Consider the following 8,473-nt stretch of genomic DNA (forward strand, 5'->3'; position numbering starts at 1 on the left):
CTATTTTATGCATTCTATGTAGATTTTATGAATATTCCCCTTACTTATTACTACTCATCAATCAGTGAAGACCAAGTGTAGTGTTTAGCCAAGAGTAGCCAATATTAGCATTTTGGTCAATTCATAAAATATATGTTATTTTGGCCAAGTGGATATATCAGCAATATATAAATGTATGAAGATTTTACACTATTGTGGAGAGATGTACTGCTTGGATTCTTTACCAATGATAGAAATAAGTTTAAACAATTTTATGTAATTCATTTAATTATTATTTTGGCCAAATTTCATATTCACAAATATTCATTTACAAACAAAACACCACATTTTCTTACCTTACAAAAATTAATTGTACTATATTTTAAGACAATTAAATACTCTACTAACAAAAAGCTGTTAGAATTATAAGTGTATGTATGTCCCTTAAGGTCCTTGTGTAATGTGATATTGTACCCCTAGCCCAATTGTCCTTTGTATCTTATTTATGTATACTTGTGTTCCCCATGTACTTTTGTATTGATTTGTTGTTGAAAAAAAGAAAAGAAATTAGATCTGTTCTGATTGTGTGACGTCATTCGTGATTTCTCTTTGGCAACCAATGAAAGAGGTGCATTCTATGAAGCGGTATCCAATTAGAATCAACAGAGCGGTATTTGAATGACTGTGGAATTGTTCGTTGAGACTTGTTTACTTTGGCCTTGTGTCTGTGGAGATAGCGAGCAAATAACAGAACTAAAAGCGGAGTTTTGCCTATTATAGCTGGCTATCTAACTGCCTTGTTTTTAACAACGCGTAAAGATGTCGTCATTGGAAGTTCGTGCTGCGGTGAGTTTTTACAATATGGACAAGCAAATGTGTTTTTGTGTGCATGTTACTCACAGCTAACGTTAACGTTACTTGCGCTTGTTAAAGTAATACGGCTTCGTAGTTTTCTGCTTTCAGCTTGCTATTTTTAGTTTAGCTAGCCAATTTGTTATCTAGTAGGTAAGCAACTAAAATGCCAAAATTGAGTTATTTAACCTGCCTGAACATCTAGCTAGGTAAGTTACCTAGTGTAATGTGGCATGGTTAAATTGAACATTTTTGTCAATAACTGACGACATTAGTAGTCGGCAGTTTCTTTGTTAGCTAGCAAGCGATGCATAACTTGTATTAGTTATATTTTGTGTTCACATGGTTGGTTTGACGGGTCATGTTTTCTTAAACAGTTATGGAACGCAGACAACCCAGCACTAATGGGAAAAGCAAACGTAGCTGGAGCAAGAAGGGCTGTGCTTGGAGAGCTGTCCAACTTTCCCAATGCCAGCAAAGCGGTGCCGTCCAAGGTATGTTGTCTTACACGGTATTATTTGGTCCATTGTCTGATTTCACTTGCTACTCGCCCAGATCGTCCTCAAATATGCCTCTCTAAACTCTCTACAGAAGACTGTTGCTGCTGCTAAGGCTTCAACCAAACAATCTATGAACCAAAAGACCAGCCAGTGCTGTTCGGACTAAACGTTCCCTGAAGTTCCCTGCAGACAGCCTGAAGAGTCTGCTAATGTGTCCATGAAAGAAGAGGAATTGTGTCAAGCGTTCTCAGTAGCTCTACTTGCTGTAGAAGACATTGATGAAGGGGATTCAGACATGCCACAACTGTGCTCTGAATATATAAAGGATATCTATGGATATTTGCAGTGCCTTGAGGTAACTTGGTGTAGCTTTCAGGACAACATGAAAGCTACTCGTTAAATATTTTGTACTGGTTTATCTTGATGTCTTCCTTTCTCAACAGACCCAGCAGTCTGTCCGCCCAAGTACATGGATGGCTATGAGATCAATGGACGAATGCGCGCTCTCCTGATTGACTGGCTGATTCAGGTGCATTCCAGGTTCCAGCTACTGCAGGAGACTCTGTATTTGACTGTGGCCATCCTGGATCGCTTTCTTCAGGTAAACCTTGTTTTAAAAAAATACACAAAAAAATGTTATATCCTGTTTACTTTTTCTAACCCTCTCTTATCAAGGTGCAAACTATCGGCCGCAAGAAGCTCCAGCTGGTTGGCGTGACTGCCATGTTGTTGGCATCCAAGTATGAAAGATGTATTCCCCGGAGATTGGTGATTTCGTTTACATCACAGACAATGCATTCACCAAGGCCCATATTCGTGAGATGGAACAGATGATTCTGCAGAGTCTGAACTTTGAGCTTGGACGGCCTCTACCCCCTACACTTCCTCAGGAGAGCCTCCAAGGCTGGCAATGTAGGTTGTTCAATGACATGCATGTTTTCATAGTTTTTTCTTTACTGGTGTAGTTATTAAAATTGCCTATTGAGGTCGAAAAGCAATCAACTGCCCAGCGTTACCAGAAGGTTACAGTATTACTTGCATGCAATGGCTTAACCAGTGTCCTTTCAGGCTGATGTTGAGAAACACACTAGCCAAATACCTCATGGAACTGACCCTCCTTGACTGTGACATGGTGCACTACCGATCCTTCTGAGATTGCTGCTGCAGCCTTGTGCCTCTCCCAGCTGCTGCTTGATGAGCTCAACTGGGTAAGCTGCTGTCTCATGGAAATTATTTGGATGTTTATGGGATGTCCACTCAAATTATCATAGATTATGTTCAAACAGATTTGTTGCTAGCAACAGGTATGGTTAATTTACTATTGGTTATGCTTCTTTTGCAGACTCTAACGCAGGAGCATTACTCTACCTATAATGAGAACCACCTCAAGCCAATCATGCAGCACATCGCCAAAAATGTTGTCTCTGTCACCGAAGGCTTAACAAAGCTTCAGGTAAGTTGTCTGATTTTTAATCTTACACCATTGATTTGGGTAATATGATACATGCCAGATCTTGGAAAGAACCTGAACCATTGACTAACTTGTGTTCCAGGCTGTCAAGAACAAGTATGCAAGCAGCAGGCTAATGAGGATCAGCCTCATCCCTCAGCTGAAGTCTGCTGTTGTAAACGACATGGCTGCTGCTCTGCTCCCAGAACATAAACCCTGATGTGTGACTAGACTGATTCTTAATCTGCTGCACTTTATTTTTTAACTTGTTTTTGTCTTTAAGTATCTATCGTGAGATGGCCTTTTAGACTGCTGCTTTTAAGTACATGTAAATATTTAAATTTGTACAAATAAACATTTTGAACCATCTTAAACATCACCTGTAGTCAAAGTACTAACACTACCCAAATGTGAACAGGAGTATAATGCATTTTATACACAACTAATAGTTGCGCTACGGTAACATTATGGGCCAGCCATTTCATTAAGACATGTAATATCACCTTGAAATTAAGTACAGTATAATGGTCAAGTTTATTGGCATGTACTGTGTGTTGACTTTTCTGTATGGTTTTACAGCCCTGTGTTCCTGAACAAACGGCATGTAGTCTCGCCAATGCTTATTGACCAACTGGTTAAGTTGGCAAAGCTACAAACACCTGGGCCCAAGCAATGGGTAATTAGTAAGGAAAGTAGTATTTCCTGTCCAGCTAGGGCAGGATGGGAAAGAGGCCGGGTTGAGTGTTTATGCAAAAATCACTAACATCTTTAATTACATGAAATGCAGAGTAACTACATTAGTACATGCTTTAAGTAATTTGCCATAATGCACAAATGTATTTTCCACCATACAGGACCACAATTACCTATACCTGTAAAAAAAGAATCCAATGTTTTAGGCTCATTCAATCCATAGTGCTGAAGATCTGCTGCAGCTCTTAGACAACATTCACGGTAAACGCTTCATGACGGCTCAATTGAAATTAACACCGCTCTTTCCACGCTTACTTCGGTGATATGGCTTGAATCCAGCCCTTAATGAGGATTTCATAAATGGAGAATGCAAAGCTGTGGAAAACATGATCAATGGAATTAATCTTTTACTTTCACCTGAAAGAACAAACTCTATAGTCTGACCCATACTGTGCACTAAAATCTACATAAAAAGCACCATTTAACAGTTGACTTCATTCCTAAATGTGAAGATGTACATACAGTATACCTAAAATTTTAGAACGGGCATTTTAGATCCATGTAAACAAATGATTCTCCAGTAACTAGGCCCATCTCTAGTTTGGCAACCTTTAAAAATATCCAATTATTAGCTGTGGCAGGAGTGACCAGTCTGTCCAAGTTAATACCTGTAGCTACTGATAAAGTGCTTATAAACCAGACAATACACAAAGTACAGTGTGGCCCAAGAGTTCTAGGGAAATCACTTGCATTTTGGAAATAAGAGCAGGGGATTCCTGAAGATTTACCTATTGAAAGTTACACTGCATTTCCTTTTCCCACAAGTGATTGCATCTGTTTAGCTGACCATTAACAATTGGCATTGTTTTGAGCACTTGGTTATCAAACCAATTTGATTGTTTTTATGGTGAAATGCATTGCCGACGTTTATAAAATCACAGTGCAATGAACTATTAATGTCCATTTGATGTAAATGTCTTGTCAACATATTTTATAGCCAATACATCTAAATTCAGCTTAGCAGCACAAATCCCCTTTAAACAATTATCTGAAACAGACAGTGGCTTCTTGGAAACAACCCATAATTCATGTTAAAACCTCTTTCATTTCCAAATGAGAAATCTGAAAATGGTAGCGTTACAACCTGGTTCCACATATCATGCATATAATTATATGCATCCAAAATATCACCTAACCATAGCAAGTGAAAAAGTGTGGAGGGAGAATGAAAGCCATATAAATACAATAAATATTTGTTCAGTGCTCACAGGATTGTAACATTTGTCCTCCGATCCTCAAAAATAGAACTTCATTGCAAGCATGACACTGGCCTGTCCAGAATAACAGGAAGTTACATCCAGAAGAAGGCTACAATGCAGGAGTGGTGAAAAAATGTCAGCTTTCTCTTCTCTCACAAAATCTCTCTGTTTTGTAGCTCTATCCCCTCCCTTCAGTCAGAGCTGTGTACTTTCTCTCTTCTGGTGATTGACAGTCAGCTGTTATTCATGCAGCTCCTAGATCTTGCCAGATGAAGTTGTTGGGGAAACAGGCCTTGCTTTGCCCGTAGCCTCGTCCACCAGCCAGAAGCATCTGATCAAGAAGAAAGACTTAGCTACAATGGGACCAAAGTACATTTTTTAAGTGTGAAAGAGTTAAATGCAAACGTTTTATGCACTTCGCACCAACCAAAATCCAATCATTTCCCTTTGTGCTAAGATGTGATTTCTGCCTCCTGTGTATTTACCTTCCTTGATGATGTCGAATGACGCCTCTGCATTGAAGCTGCTGAGCTCATCTGTGTCCTGAGCATCATAGGCATAAAGGGCTTGCACTGGGGCACCTGGGGCTGGGTTTGGGGGCAGGTTTGGGTCGCCCCCCCTGGGGGTGGTCTACTGACCGACTGTCTTTGGACACTGAGGAATAAAGAGAAAGACAACAGGAGTTGAGCCTTAGTTATCAAAGAAAAGGAAAGCTCTATCCTTCATTAGTGTGACACTATTCTACTGGCTGACTAGAACACTACAGTCAGTCATTAGAAAGCTGGTGATTGTGTGGCTTTAGCAAAGGATGAAGTTATCGATATTGGAATGAAAGGACATACTATGAGTTTGTGTGGGTAGTTATTATTGGATTTTATGAAGCATTGTTTCTTTCAAAGACACCTGACTAAATAGAATTTGATATGCACACAGTTTCACCACAAGATATTGAGCCATCCCCATAGATTTGTCTCGGTACAACTAAATAAATAATTATTGATGCCTTTCCATTTGTGGATTTAGCCCAGTGTTTTACCTCCAGAAGGCTCAGACTTTTCTGTTTCCATTTACGCGGGCTGGCACCTGTGTCCACTGGCCCTGACTCGGCAGACCTGCTCTGCATGGGTTAAGGCAAGCCCTGGGTACTTTCTAACTGGTACTTACAGTACATAACAATGGCTAACAGTGAATTTTAACACCTTCTCGTAAAGCAACAGTTTTGAAAGATGCAGAGATGGTTGATTATACGCACCACAAGTCTTTAGTGTCATACTAAAGACTAGTTATTGTGGAAACACAATAACACTAGAGCTCACATTAGCATAAAACAATGGTAACCCCCATGGTGTGGGGGTAAGTCTCATTGGAAATCACCACATGGTATTATGGAGTGTAAAACACTGGAAAGTTGTTTGTAAATACAGTGAATTAACTTGAGAAGGCTAGAGATGAAAAAACACACAACCCCTTCATGAAGTCAACCAATAAGCAAACTATCACACCAAAGGAATCACCAATAAAAAAGTAATATCTTGCTTCCCCAAGATATGTATCCAGGATATCTCAAAACCATTGAGACGTACCCAATGGAGGTTTTCCATGTTAACTGACACCAAACCCAATTTTGGGAGAAAAAAGTAAGCCCAGTAATTTGCAGCAGTGATTTAATATATATTTATGACAATAGATCTTTATCAGAATCCATATCATGCCTTTTTGAAGGTATAATTCTGGAGCAAATAACTCTTCAACAACAGAATGATTGACAGTACAGTTACTGGGCTCAGACTTTTTCCAGTAGTTTCATCCAATCAGATGATAGGTTTGCCTTCTTCTGATCTAACATTAGCTGTAAGAGAGATGTCTACAAGCAAGAAGGTGAGCATCTAGCTACAGAGGGAGCCAGAGAGATATACACATCATGCCAGTGAGCTGCGCCTGGCTTGGGCTAAGGCCTGAACCATCACCCAACACAATCAAGAACACTGACTACCCTCCTGCATTCAAGCTGTCCAGCGCCCTCCATTACTATAAAGGAATACATCAACCAAGTTACTCTCTGTGTGTGTGTGTGTGTGTGTGTGTGTGTGTGTGTGTGTGTACACACTGAAACAACACTGCACCATACTAATACACACCATACTCATCCTCAGTATTTACATGCTTATATAAGAGCAAACATATCTGTATAGTAAGTCATTATAGTTATCAGTCATTAGGCTGTGGATTGGGGAGGTAATCAGGGCTGTTGGTGCCAGTACTCACCCTGCCGCCCTCTGTTCAGGGACCTTCAGACAGTCCAGGTTTGGCTGGTTGGGTTTAGGATGGTTGCTGCCTCTCCCTCTCATAATAATGACGTTGTTGGGCAGGAAGGGCGGGACCCATTGCCTGTTGACGGAGGCCTCTGATTGGAATGCTGTGGAGGCGTTCCTCTGATTGGCTATGGTTGGTGTTTTTCGGACTACCATTCTGATGGGCAATCAGACAAAGAGGACGATGGTTGTCATCGAGTGTTGCTAACTGCTTTATTATGTACAGGGGTGAGGGCCTACATCATTAATGATTATTCTACCTGAGGCCAGGGGAGCCCGTGTGGGAGTGGTCTAGATGGGTTCTGGACACGCTTGATTTTCACTCTGAGGAAGCTCTTTCTTGGTGGGATTTGCCAAAGGGGACTCTAAGTCAGTAAACAGCATGTTTCAGACAACACCATGTCGATTGAATCCTTGATGAGGGATGGTACACACTACTCCTGTAATACTCACGTGTGCTCTTGGGCAGACTGCCCAATGCTGACCTTGCAGCGTCTTACTGGAGGGCTTTGTGACAGCCACGTCCCCTGGCCCTGACAAACATCACCTGTCTGGAGCCGCCTCCACCAGGAAACTCCCAGTTCTCCTCTCTCTCTCTTCTTCAGCTTCAGCTCCAGTCTGAGAGACAGAGCAGAGAGCATCTCCCTTACAACCACTGACTCAAACCATCCACTGAAACTGCCAGAGAAATGTCATCCGTTATCTCAGTACCAAATCAAAAGCAGTATTTCCAGAACAACCCCAGAGTATTGTAAATAATGTTGACCAAAGCTTTGTCTACTTCCACTCCACCTATATATCGCACATGTCTTGTTTAAAGGCATGTTTGTGTTTACAGCACGACGTGGTGCCAAACTGAGCGGCAGCTTCCTCTGGGTCCTCTCCTCGAACCGCGGGCCAGCAGGCTGAGCAAACCGGTCTTAAAGGGGGTGCACTCCAGCAGGCTGTCATACCCTGCTCATGCAGGGATCAGCAGGTCGCTCCTGCATCGTGCTGAGGAACAGGGACAGACCAATCAGTTGGTACTGGGAAGTAACTTTGTGACATGCACTGTAATGTGACAGATATTAATCAAGTTTGATTTGAAGTTTGAACTGATATGTTGAGGAGAGTGATTGTGAATTCGATATCTGATTCTATTGTCACAAAACATAGTACATCTGCATGTAAACGCCAAACGCTCCAGATTAATTATTTTATTTTACCAGGCAGGTCAATTAAGAACAAATTCCCTCCTGAATGACGGCCATTTGTTTTGTTGAAGTCACTCAGTAAAGACAAATAATACTGACAGCATCAGTCCAGAGTTCAGGTCAGGTCAGGTCAATTATTATGACCCACATTACTTCATGATCCACTGCTTTGATATTTGCATATAACCAGCGAGAGGCAACGCAGCAGGTAAATAAGGAGAAAGGGAAACCTGTT

At 41.1% G+C, this 8,473-nt stretch overlaps 1 pseudogene; it reads left to right on the forward strand.

The window, feature by feature from the left end:
* Window positions 1-646: 646 nt before the first annotated feature.
* LOC135566604 (G2/mitotic-specific cyclin-B2-like) lies at window positions 647-2,291 on the forward strand (annotated as a pseudogene).
* The last annotated feature ends 6,182 nt before the right edge of the window (window positions 2,292-8,473 follow it).

This window comes from Oncorhynchus nerka, unplaced genomic scaffold (assembly GCF_034236695.1).
Source record: "Oncorhynchus nerka isolate Pitt River unplaced genomic scaffold, Oner_Uvic_2.0 unplaced_scaffold_4036, whole genome shotgun sequence".
NCBI lineage: Eukaryota > Metazoa > Chordata > Actinopteri > Salmoniformes > Salmonidae > Oncorhynchus > Oncorhynchus nerka.